General features: G+C 39.0%; 1 pseudogene; it reads left to right on the top strand.

Moving 5' to 3' along the window:
* Positions 1–281: 281 nt before the first annotated feature.
* LOC100432242 (keratin, type II cytoskeletal 8-like) lies at positions 282–8,514 on the top strand (annotated as a pseudogene).
* Positions 8,515–13,724: the final 5,210 nt, after the last annotated feature.

Raw genomic sequence — 13,724 nt, 5'->3', positions numbered from 1 at the left:
CAGTTTCTAAATGTCAGACACTGTATGAAACATTTAGATTACCTCATTTAATTATGAAAGCACTTCACCTGAGGCTGGTAGTGATTTATTCTTCATTTTACAAATCAGGAAACTGAAGTCCAGAAATATTAAGAATTGTCCAAGGTCATAAACCTAGGATGTGATAAAGCAGGAATATGAACTCGAGCAGTCTGACTACAGAAACCCAGCTCTGAACTACTGCAGAACACTGCCTACTTATCTGTTTACTTGATGAATTGACTTCTTTATCTTTTGAGGAAATGACCAACATCCTCTTTGTGATGCTGTTCATCAAGTAACCATCAGGGAATGAGATGAATCACTGTCCAGGGCTTCTCTATTTCTGAGTTAGGAATCATTGCAGAGAGATAGTTTGTTTTTCAACAATAATAATTCTGTTTTTAGCAACTGAAATTTTTCCCATTTGCAGTTACTGTCACTAGGAATTTCAATTTTTCTCATTACTGGAATGAAACAGGATCTTCCCAGGGGACTCCAATTAGTTTGGAAGATGAATGGTTTTCAGTTGGCTGTTTCAACATATTTCCCAAAATAATCTTGAAGTGTGTTTCCCCTGAGATAGGGGCAATATGGTTCTTTTCTTCCTACTGAGGGTGCAGTGTCCATCTCCAACATATGCTCAGATCATACCTCAGAGCTTTCTGACCTTGGATTTATGGAAGGCAATCTGACTTGAATGTGTAATAACTGGTTGGAATATTAGCTGCTTTCCTTCCAGGGACTTAGCACCGCTCAGGAAATGATCACACTAGACCAAATGTTGAAGCTGAGAAGTGTTCTTATTGCCCTGTTTTGTCTTCTGATTCAGATTCCAAGTGCCCACATACAGTACCCACCAAGGTCTCCTTAACCTAGCCTCATCTCTGTGCATCCATAATATCTTAACTTCTGCCTTTGCAAAAATAAATATCCATTAGTGTTCTAATCTCATTTGGAACATGTTGGGTAAAGTCATGTAAGACTGCAAATGAAAATTTATTGATTTATTGTTTTGTATTACTAATAACAGAATATTTTACCATTTCAAGTATTCTTTGTAGTACTGCTCATTAAATAGAGGGAATTATATCTAGTCATAGATATTCGACCCACATAGCAAAAAAATAAGGATTAGGGAGATATTTTTGCTGGATTAAGAGAATAGGAACATTTTCCCAGGAACTTGTACATGGGGGACAATATTCTCTCCCTAAAAATATACCGTCCTATTCTTAAGAGTTCTCCCAAGCGCACCTTTGTAAAGTCTTTTTGAAACTCAAATGTCATTTTTTAGAAAATACAGTGATGGTCTATTGATCTCTACAGTGATTCCTCTAGAAAAACACTGTTTATAATTATTTAAGATCTGGGTTTTGCAACACATAAGTCAAAGCCTTCTGCCCTATAACTTTGAACTACTTGGGTTCTGGATGGTGTACCACTAGCATGACTAAGTCAATGATACTCACCTTTCAGATTGCTGTTCATGGCTTCCATGGGTAATTTTACTGCAAAGATCCTTAGGGTAACTCAGTGCCCAGCAGGAGTTTGTTAATGACAGCATGGACTATGATATTTTTCATGCACTCACATACTTGCACTCACTGACAAGTCTGTGAGTGGGTAGAGGTCTCTTAGGTTTTCATTGCCCATTTTCCTAGGAATCTTACTCAAATATTCTTTACTTTCTTTTTTTATCATTTCTCTTATTATTATTACTTTTATTATTATTATACTTTAAGTTTTAGGGTACATGTGCACAATGTGCAGGTTAGTTACATATGTATACATGTGCCATGCTGGTGGGCTGCACCCATTAACTCACCATTTAACATTAGGTATCTCTCCTAATGCTATCCCTCCCCCCTCCCCCCACCCCACAACAGTCCCCAGAGTGTGATGTTCCCCTTCCTGTGTCCATGTGTTCTCATTGTTCAATTCCCACCTATGAGTGAGAACATGCGGTGTTTGGTTTTTTGTCCTTGCGATAGTTTACTGAGAATGATGATTTCCAATTTCATCCATGTCCCTACAAAGGACATGAACTCATCATTTTTTATGGCTGCATAGTATTCCATGGTGTATATGTGCCACATTTTCTTAATCCAGTCTATCATTGTTGGACATTTGGGTTGGTTTCAAGTCTTTGCTATTGTGAATAGTGCCACAATAAACATATGTGTGCATGTGTGTTTATAGCAGCATGATTTATAGTCCTTTGGGTATATACCCAGTGATGGGATGGCTGGGTCAAATGGTATTTCTAGTTCTAGATCCCTGAGGAATCACCACACTGACTTCCACAATGGTTGAACTAGTTTACAGTCCCACCAACAGTGTAAAAGTGTTCCTATTTCTCCACATCCTCTACAGCACCTGTTGTTTTCTGACTTTTTAATGATTGCCATTCTAACTGGTGTGAGATGGTATCTCATTGTGGTTTTGATTTGCATTTCTCTGATGGCCAGTGATGATGAGCATTTTTTCATGTGTCTTTTGGCTGCATAAATGTCTTCTTTTGAGAAGTGTCTGTTCATATCCTTCACTCACTTTTTGATGGGGTTGTTTGCTTTTTTCTTGTAAATTTGTTTGAGTTCATTGTAGATTCTGGATATTAGCCCTTTGTCAGATGAGTAGGTTGTGAAAATTTTTTCCCATTTCTCTGGGACACATTCAAAGCAGTGTGTAGAGGGAAATTTATAGCACTAAATGCCCACAAGAGAAAGCAGGAAAGATCCAAAATTGACACCCTAACATCACAATTAAAAGAACTAGAAAGGCAAGAGCAAACACATTCAAAAGCTAGCAGAAGGCAAGAAATAACTAAAATCAGAGCAGAACTGAAGGAAATAGAGACAAAAAAAACCTTTCAAAAAATCAATGCATCCAGGAGCTGGTTTTTTGAAAAGATCAACAAAATTGATAGACCACTAGCAAGACTAATAAGGAAAAAAAGAGAGAAGAATCAAATAGATGCAATAAAAAATGATAAAGGGGATATCACTACCAATCCCACAGAAATACAAACTACCATCAGAGAATACTACAAACACCTCTATGCAAATAAACTAGAAAATCTAGAAGAAATGGATAAATTCCTCGACACATACACTCTCCCAAGACTAAACCAGGAAGTTGAATCTCTGAATAGACCAATAACAGGAGCTGAAATTTTGGCAATAATCAATAGCTTACCAACCAAAAAGAGTCCAGGACCAGATGGATTCACAGCTGAATTCTACCAGAGATACAAGGGGGGAAATGGTACCATTCCTTCTGAAACTATTCCAATCAGTAGAAAAAGAGGGAATCCTCCCTAACTCATTTTTTGAGGCCAGCATCATCCTGATACCAAAGCCTGGCAGAGAAACAACCAAAAAAGAGAATTTTAGACCAATATCCTTGATGAACATTGATGCAAAAATCCTCAATAAAATACTGGCAAACCGAATCCAGCAGCACATCAAAAAGCATATCCACCATGATCAAGTGGGCTTCATCCCTGGGATGCAAGGCTGGTTCAATATATGCAAATTAATAAATGTAATCCAGCATATAAACAGAACCAAAGATAAAAACCACGTGATTATCTCAATAGATACAGAAAAGGCCTTTGACAAAATTCAACAACCCTTCATGCTAAAAACTCTCAATAAATTAGGTATTGATGAGACGTATCTCAAAATAATAAGTGCTATCTATGACAAACCCACAGCCAATATCATACTGAATGGGCAAAAACTGGAAGCATTCCCTTTGAAAACTGGCACAAGACAGGGTTGCGCTCTGTCACCACTCCTATTCAACTTAGTGTTGGAATTTCTGGCCAGGGCAATTAGGCAGGAGAAGGAAATAAAGGGTATTCAATTAGGAAAAGAGGAAATCAAATTGTCCCTGTTTGCAGATGAAATGATTGTATATCTAGAAAACCCCATTGCCTCAGCCCAAAATCTCCTTAAGGTGATAAGCAACTTCAGCAAAGTCTCAGGATACAAAATCAATGTACAAAAATCACAAGCATTCTTATACACCAATAACAGACAAACTGAGAGCCAAATGATGAGTGAACTCCCATTCATAATTGCTTCAAAGAGAATAAAGTACTTAGGAATCCAACTTACAAGGGATGTGAAGGATCTCTTCAAGGAGAACTACAAACCACTGCTCAATGAAGTAAAAGAGGATACAAAGAAATGGAAGAACATTCCATGCTCATGGGTAGGAAGAATCAACATCATGAAAATGGCCATACTGCCCAAGATAATTTATAGATTCAATGCCATCCCCATCAAGCTACCAATGACTTTCTTCACAGAATTGGAAAAAACTACTTTAAAGTTCATATGGAACCAAAAAAGAGCCCACATCACCAAGTCAATCCTAAGCCAAAAGAACAAAGCTGGAGGCATCACGCTACCTGACTTCAAACTATACTACAAGGCTACAGTAACCAAAACAGCATGGTACTGGTACCAAAACAGAGATATAGATCAATGGAACAGAACAGAGTTCTCAGAAATAATGCCGCATATCTACAACTATCTGATCTTTGACAAACCTGAGAAAAACAAGCAATGGGGAAAGAATTCCCTATTTAACAAATGGTGCTGGGAAAACTGGCTAGCCATATGGAGAAAGCTGAAACTGGATCCCTTCCTTACACCTTATACAAAAATTAATTCAAGGTGGATTAAAGACTTAAACGTTAGACCTAAAACCATAAAAACCCTAGAAGAAAACCTAGGCAATACCATTCAGGACATAGGCATGGGCAAGGACTTCATGTCTAAAACACCAAAAGCAATGGCAACAAAAGCCAAAATTGACAAATGGGATCTAATTAACCTAAAGAGCTTCTGCACAGCAAAAGAAACTATCATCAGAGTGAACAGGCAACCTATATGCTTTACTTTCAACTCATCTTATAAGAACACCAAATAAGGGATATTTTCTGACTTTAATTTTCGCTCATATGTCCCATATATTGGAAGAATTAAAGACTGTTGTGATGATGAGAAGCCCTCTTTGTTGGTCAGTCAATAGCTTGACTTTTGTACAGGAAGACATTCCCTGCAAATCTTTATTAACAAGAATGGTATAAGTCATATCTGTTCAGTCCTAAACCGATGTTTAGGGGATCATCAAATTTGAAAACAAACAAATAAACAAACAAACAAACAAAAGGAGCCCTTGGGATCTTAGGTCCAAAGTCACTAATTGACCTATAGTATAATGAACTTAAATGAATCTTATGAGGGAAAAATTAAACAGTTATCAATTGGCACTGTGTCCTTGGACAAAGGAAGATGCAACAATATAATCAGAAACAGGTCAGGTGCAAAACTGTGTCAGATGAAAAGTCACAGTGAAGTCTTCTTCACTTTTCTTCTAATTGCTTGAGGGATTCTTCCCAGCCTCCCTTAACCTGATGTGGGTTTTACACGTTCATGTGACTCATTATTATCAGTATTTAGGAGAGTGTGCACTCACTCTTCCAGTGCTTGTAATAAGCTTTACGGTGAAACTGTTTTATTTTGTGGCATAAAACTAATTGTTTGGGTCCACTTGGACACTCCAAGATTAATTTCCTTTCAGAGCTTGCTAAGAATTATCATGAAGAGTGTTGAATTTTATAAATTATTTTAATACCTAGTAAATCAGCTTATCTAGTAAAATAAGACTAGTGTATCTGGTAAATACACAATTTTCTGCTTTTGTCTATGGGTCATAAAATGATATTAATAGATTTGCTAATATTAAACCATTTTTGCATTCCTGAAAATAAACCCAAACTTCTTCTCATTTTTTTTTTTGTAGCAGAAAAAAAGGTTCAATTTGCTATTTTCTTTTTAGAAGATTTGGCACATGTGTGCCCGAGTTAGAATGTCTTTCATTTTCCTTTTTTTGGGACTGATGTTACATGGTGTTAGGCTCAGGGTTGTACTAGTTTTGTAAAATGAATTTGAGAGTAGTCAAATTTTTTTTGCTATTGCTGAAAATGTTTTATTTCTTTTTTTATATTTTATTATTATTATACTTTAAGTTTTAGGGTACATGTGCACAATGTGCAGGTTAGTTACATATGTATACATGTGCCATGCTGGTGTGCTGCACCCATTAACTCACCATTTAGCATTAGGTATATCTCCTAAAGCTATCCCTCCCCCCCCCCCACCCCACAACAGTCCCCAGAGTGTGATGTTCCCCTTCCTGTGTCCATGTGTTCTCATTGTTCAATTTCCACCTATGAGTGAGAACATGTGGTGTTTGGTTTTTTGTCCTTGTGATAGTTTACTGAGAATGATGATTTCCAATTTCATCCATGTCCCTACAAAGGACATGAACTCATCATTTTTTATGGCTGCATAGTATTCCATGGTGTATATGTGCCACATTTTCTTAATCCAGTCTATCATTGTTGGACATTTGGGTTTGTTCCAAGTCTTTGCTATTGTGAATAGTGCCACAATAAACATACGTGTGCATGTGTCTTTATAGCAGCATGATTTAGAATCCTTTGGGTATATACCCAGTAATGGGATGGCTGGGTCAAATGGTATTTCTAGTTCTAGATCCCTGAGGAAAAGGAAGACATTTTCATTGGGTTGAGGAGAAGAGGACTTTCTGAGGACTTTTCGCAGGTGACTGTATCTTCTGTAAATCATCTCTTTCTGTTCTTAGAAACCCCTTTCCCTTCCATGAACATAGCCAACACAATACTGAATGGGGAAAAGTTGAAAGCATTCCCTCTGAGAAGGTGAACAAGACAAGGATGTCCACTCTCACCACTCCTCTTCAACATAGCACTGGAAGTCCCCCCCAGAGCAATCAGACAAGAGAAAGGAATAAAGGGCATCCTAATCAGTAAAGGAAAGTCAAACAGTCACTGTTTGCTGATGATATGATCGTTTACCTCAAAAACCCTAAAGACTCCTCCAAAAAGCTGCTATAACTGATAAAGGAATTCAGCAGACCAAGAAGCAGCTTCTCCACTCCTTCTGGGATCTCTGCCTGGTTCAGCCCACCTGCCTCCACTCCTGCCTCCACCATATTCATCAGGGTGACCCAGAAGTCCTACAAGGTGTCCACCTCTGGCATCCCCTGGGCCTTCAGCAGCTGCTCCTACACGAATGGGTCTGGTGCCCACATCAGCTCCTCGAGTTTCTCCTGAGTGGGCAGAAGCAGCTTCTGGGGTGGCCTGGCAGAGGCTATGGTGGGGCCAGCAGCGTAGGAGGCATCACTGCTATCACGGTCAACCAGAGCCAGCTGAGGCCCCTTATCCTGGAGGTGGACCCCAACATCCAGGCCATGTGCACCCAGGAGAAGGAGCAGATCAAGACCCTCACCAACAAGTTTGCCTCCTTCATAGACAAGGTATAGTTCCTGGGGCAGCAGAACAAGATGCTGGAGACCAAGTGGAGCCTCCTACAGAAGCAGAAGATGGCTTGGAGCAACATGGACAACATGTTTGAGAGCTGCATCAACAACTTTAGGTGGCTACTGGAGACTGGGCCAGGAGAAGCTGAAGCTGGAGGTGGAGCTTGGCAACATGCAGGGGTTGGTGGAGGACTTCAAGAAAAAGTATGAATCAATAAGCATACAGAGATGGAGAATGAATTTTTTCTCATCAAGAAAGATGTGGATGAAGCTTATATGAACAATGTAGAGCTGGAGTCTCCCCTGGAAGGGCTGACTGATGAGATCAACTTCCTCAGGCAGCCGTATGAAGAGGAGATTGGAGAGATGCAGTCCCTGATTTCGGACACATTTGTGGTGCTGTCCATGGACAGCAGCCGCTCCCTGGACATGGACAGCATCATCACTGAGGTCAATGTGCAGTATGAGGAGATCACCAACCGCAGGTGGGCTGAGGCTGAGAACATGTACCAGATCAAGTATGAGGAGCTGCAGACACTGGCTGGGAAGTACAGGGATGACTTGTGGTGTACAAAGATTGAGATCTCTGAGATGAACCGCAACATCAGCCAGCTCCAGGCTGAGATTGAGGGCCTCAAAGGCCAGAGGGCTTCCCTAGAGGCCACCATCACAGATGCCAAGCAGTGTGGGGAGGTGGCCATTAAGGATGCCAACTCCAAGCTGTCAGAGCTGGAGGCCGCCCTGCAGGGGACCAAGCAGGACATGGCGTGGCAGCTGCCTGAGTACCGGGAGCTGACGAACGTCAAGCTGGCCCTGGACATCAAGATCACCACCTACAGGAAGCTGCTGGAGGGTGAGGAGAGCTGGTTGGAGTCTGGGATGCAGAACATGAGTATCCATACGAAGACCACCAGTGGCTATGCAGATTGTCTGAGCCTGGCCTATGGGGGCCTCACCAGCCCTGGCCTCAGCTATGGCCTGGGCTCTAGCTTTGGCTCTGGCATGGTCTTCAGCTCCTTCAGCTGCACCAGCTCCACCAGGGCCATGGTTGTGAAGAAGATTGAGACCTGCTATGGGAAACTGGTGTCCGAGTCCTCTGACATCCTGTCCAAGTGAACAGCTGCAGTAGCCCCTCCCAGCTTGCCCCTCCTGCAGTTGCCCCAGAGCCTGGGAGGGAGGCCACTATGTAGGGTAGCACAGGAAATGGGAGACCCATCTGAGGCTCAGCCCTAGCCCTCAGCCCACCTGCAGGGGAGTTTACTGCCTGGGGACCCCCCTTGCCCATGCCTCCAGCTACAAAACAATTCAATTGCGTTTTTTTTTTTTGGTCCAAAATAAAGCCTCAGTTAGCTCTAAAAAAAATACAGCAAAGTTTCTGGATACAAGATTAATGCACACAAATCAGTAGCTCTCCTATACACCAACAGTGACTAAGCAGAGAATCAAATCAAGAACTCAACCCCTTTTACAATAGCTGGGAAAAATATAAAATACTTAGGAATATACCTAATCAAAGAAGTGAAAGACCTGTACAAGGAAAACTACAAAATAGCACTGAAAGAAATCATAGATGACACAAACAAATGGAAACACATCCCATGCTCATGGATGGGTAGAATCAATATTGTGAAAATGACCATACTTCCAAAAGCAGTCTATAAATTCAATGCAATCCTCATCAAAATACCACCATCACTCTTCACAGAATTAGAAAGAACAATTCTAAAATTCATAAGCAAGATTAAGCAAAAAGAACAAATCTAGAGGTATCACATGATCTGATTTCAAACTATACTATAAGGCCATAGTCACCAAAACAGCAAGGTACTGGTATAAAAATAGGCACATAGACCAATGTAACATAATAGAGATCCCAGAAATAAATCCAAATACTTACATCCAACTGATCTTTGACAAAGCAAACAAAAACATTAAGTGGAGAATGAACACCGTTTTCCACAAATGGTGCTGGAATAATTGGCTAGTCACCTATAGGAGAATGAAACTATATCCTCACCTCTCACCTTATAAAAAATCAACTCAAGATGGATCAGAGATTTAAATCTAAGACCTGAAACCATAAAAATTCTAGAAGATTAAAGGATAACATTGGAAAAACCCTTCTAGACATTGGCTTAGGCAAAGAGATCATGACCAAGAACCCAACAGCGAATGCAACAAAAAGTAAGATAAATAGATGGGACTAAATTAAACTAAAAAGCTTCTGCTCAGCAAAATAATTAGTGGAGTAAACTGACAACACACAAAGTGGGAGAAAATCTTCACAAACTATCCATCTGACAAAGGACTAATACTCAGAATCCACAACGAACTCAAACAAATTGGCAATAAAAAAACAAATAATCCCATAAAAAGTGGGCTAAGGACATGAACAGACACTTCTCAAAAGAAGATATACAAATGGCCCACAAACATATAAAAATGTTCAACATCACTAATTATCAGGGAAATGCAAATCAAAACCACAACGTGATACCACCTTACACCTGCAAAAATGGCCATAATTTAAAAATAAAAAAAAATAGATGTTGGCATGGGTGTGGTGAAAAGGGGACACTTACACTGCTAATGGGAATGGAAACTAGTACAACTACTATGGAAAACAATATGGAGATTCCTTAAAGGACTAAAAGTAGAACTAGCATTTGATCCAGCAATCCCACTACTGGGTATCTATCCAGAGGAAAATAAGTTATTATACGAAAAAGATACTTACACATGCATGTTTATAGCAGCACAGTTTGCAATTGCAAAAAACCAAAATGCCTGTCAATAAATGAGGAATGAGTTAGCAGCATTCACAGAGACCTGGATGAGATTGGAGACTATTATTCTAAGTGAAGTAACTCAGGAATGAAAAACCAAACATTGTATGTATTCACTGATATGTGGGAGCTAAGCTATGAGGATGCAAAGGCATAAGAATAATATAATGGATTTTGGGGACTTGAAATGAGGGGTGGGAGTGGTGCAAGGGATAAAAGACTATAAATAGGGTGCAGTGTATACTACTTGGATGATGGGTGCGCCAAAATGTCACAAATCACCACTAAAGGACTTACTTATGTAACCAAACACCACTTAGACTCCAATAACCTATGGAAAAAAAATTTACTATAGAAATTTCACAATACAATTGGAAGAATTAACAACAGAATAAACCAAGCTGAGGAAAGAATCTCAGAACATGAAGACCAGTCCTTCAAATCAACACAAGTGGACAAAAAATTAAAGAAAAGAATTAAAAAATGAACAAAAGCTGTGAGAAATAATATAGGATTATGTAAAGAGACTAAGCCTAAGAATCATCGTAATTCCTGAAAAATAAAAGAGTAAACAACTTGGAAAACATATTTGAAGATACAGTCTATGAAATTTTTCAAATCCTGCTATAGAGGTTGACATGGAAATTCAAGAAATTCAGAGAACCCCTGTGCCATACCGTACAAGATGACCATCCCCAGCACAACTAGCCATCAGCTTCTCCAAGGTTGAAGTGAAAGAAAAAATCTTAACAGTAGCTGGAGAGAAGGGGCTCGTCAATTACAAAGGGAACCCCATCAGGCTAATAGTGGGCCTCTCAGCAGAAACCTTACAAACCAGAAGAGATTGAGGGCCTATTTTTCAGCATCCTTGAAAAAAAGAAATTTCAACCAAGAATTTCATATCCCACAAAACTAAGCTTCGTAAATAAATAAAATAAAGAGAAAATCCTTTTCCAGATAAGCAAATGCTAAAGGAATTGGTTACTATCAGACCTGCCTTACAAACAGTCTTTAAGGGAATGCTAAGCATGGAAATGAAAGATATGTGCCACCACAAAAACACTTAATTACGTAGCTCACTGGCATGATAAAGCAGTTGCTTATTATGTAGGCTTATATGCAATCAAGCCTACATAACAATAAGCTCACAACATGATGACAGGATCAAATCCTTACTTTATCAATATTGACCTTGAATGTAAATAGGCCAAATGCCCCACTTAAGAGGCATAGAGTGGCAAGTTGGATAAAGAAGCAAGACCTAATTGCTGACTTCAAGAGACCTATCTCACATGTAATAACACCCATAGGCCCAAAGTAAAGGGATGGAGAAAGATCTATCTTGCAAACAAAAAACACAAAAGAGCAAAGGTTGCTATTCTTATATCAGATAAAGCAGACTTCAAACCAACAATGATCAAAAAAGACAAAGAAGGACATTTCATAATGATAAAGGGTTCAATTCAACAAGAAGACTTAACTATCCTAAGTATATGTGCATCCAACTTTGGAGCACCTAGATTCATAAAACAAGTCTTAAGAGAACTATGAAATGCCTTAGATAAATACACAATAATAGTGGGAGATGTCAACAACCCACTGACAACGTAAGACAAATCATTAAGGCAAAAACCTGAGAAATTCTGAATGTAAACTCAATGCTTGGCCAATTGGACCTAATAGACATCTACAGAATACTCCACTGAACAACAGTAGAATACACATTCTTCTCATCTACACATGGGACATATTTTAAGATTGACCACATGCTTGGCCATAAACCAAGCACATGTAGCCCTTGAACCTAAAAGTCAGAAAAAAAAGCATGAGTTAGGAAATTCCTGATGCTCTTTTTTTTTTTATCATGATTCTAGATAAACAAGATATGACCCTAAAATCATGTTCATCTAAAGCCTCTCCCCATACTACACTTTTTGGGGAAATAGTTCCAGTGATGTAAATAAAATTAAGTCTAAAAGACATTCCTTTTAGATGAGCTTGATTTATATTAATTCACTACTTCCCATAATGTCCTTGACTTCATAAGATCAACAAAAGCTTTCAAGTTACTCACTCAGATATTTATTTGTTTTTTCTAGGTTGTTCTGGGACCCAAATGCGAATACCTTGAGTGATGGGAAGGATTTCAGGTTGTGATTTTGTGGAGTAGAAGGGAGAGTCTGTTAATTTTTCTATTCTGAGGGAGTAACTTTGTGATTTCCTTCTTGGTCTGTCAGTGAAGACACAATGAAGAAGTCATATCAACATTACTTGATGACTCCAGGCAAAATTACCCTATTGTTCTCAATATATTTTGTGTTTGGAAGTGACTTAAAAGCTTAATTAAATTTTTTTGGTTCTTGGCATGTCTCTCCAAAGGGACAAAGATGTATAGTTTGGACATCTGAATCATTTTCACTCAAAAGATAGGGAGCCTAAGGCTCAGGGAGAGCAGTGAGTTTCAAACTCATAGATATTGGCAGTGCAAGAACAGCATACACCATGTAGGAAATTTTTTAGACCTCTGCACTGGAATTTATTTTTTCTCCCAGAGGCTTTTCTGTTATTGACTTCTAATTTAATTACATTGTGGTCAGATAACATACTTTGTATGACTTAAATCCTTTAAACTTATTGAGACTCATTTTATTGCCCGGAATATAAACTATCTGGGCAAATATTTTACATGCATTTAAAACAATAATATTTTGCTGTTTTCTAGGGGTGAGTGTTCTACAAAGGTCAAGTTAGTTAACAGCATTGTTCAAATCTTATCTATCCTAACATATTCTGTCTGCTTGTTCTGTAAATTATTGGGAAATGGGTATGAAAAACTCTAACGGTAGATTTGTCTATTTCTCCTTGCAGTTCTATTAGTTTTTGCTTCACATTTTTTGACTACTAAAAATACAATGTATTAGAATAAATGATAGTACTTCATTACCATTATAAAGGAATTTTATTATTGAAGAAAATTATCATGTGACTGGCAATTTCTTCAGGATAAAATAATTTAGGGCTGAAATAAGTTATTTTAATCTGTCACCCTGTTTCAAAAAGAGCCTCATTATACAGCTTTCTGGCTAGATCTATGGTAACCCTATTTTAGAGACTTCTTAAAGGCTATTGTGAAGTTAGTTTTTGGGGGTAGGGGTGTGGAAAATCACCCTCACAGCTTTTACTGTGCATTCCAAATAAACAGCTGTTCTCTGAATGCAGTTGCCCAAATCCAATGCCTGAAATCTTTCCCACAGTGGACTGACTCTCATTCCTGACAGATTTCTAAATATCTTATAGAAGTATCAGGAAAAGATGCCAAGAAACCCTTTGAAACATCCTCCTCAACATTTGACACTTATCACTTGCCTCAGACACCCAGGCATCACTCACAGCCTCTCCTGAAATCTCCCTGAGGGCCACAACCTCTACCTGCTTCCCCTATCCTTGCAATCACCTCTCCCTCAGATTACTGCCCCAAAGTCCAGACTGCTTCTTAGGTCTCCAGTTAATCTTTGCTGCAGCCAGAGGGTTGTTTCTAAA

This window comes from Pongo abelii, chromosome 10, assembly GCF_028885655.2.
Source record: "Pongo abelii isolate AG06213 chromosome 10, NHGRI_mPonAbe1-v2.0_pri, whole genome shotgun sequence".
NCBI classification, from domain to species: Eukaryota; Metazoa; Chordata; class Mammalia; order Primates; family Hominidae; genus Pongo; species Pongo abelii.
This window is presented reverse-complemented; position numbering and strand designations above follow the sequence as displayed.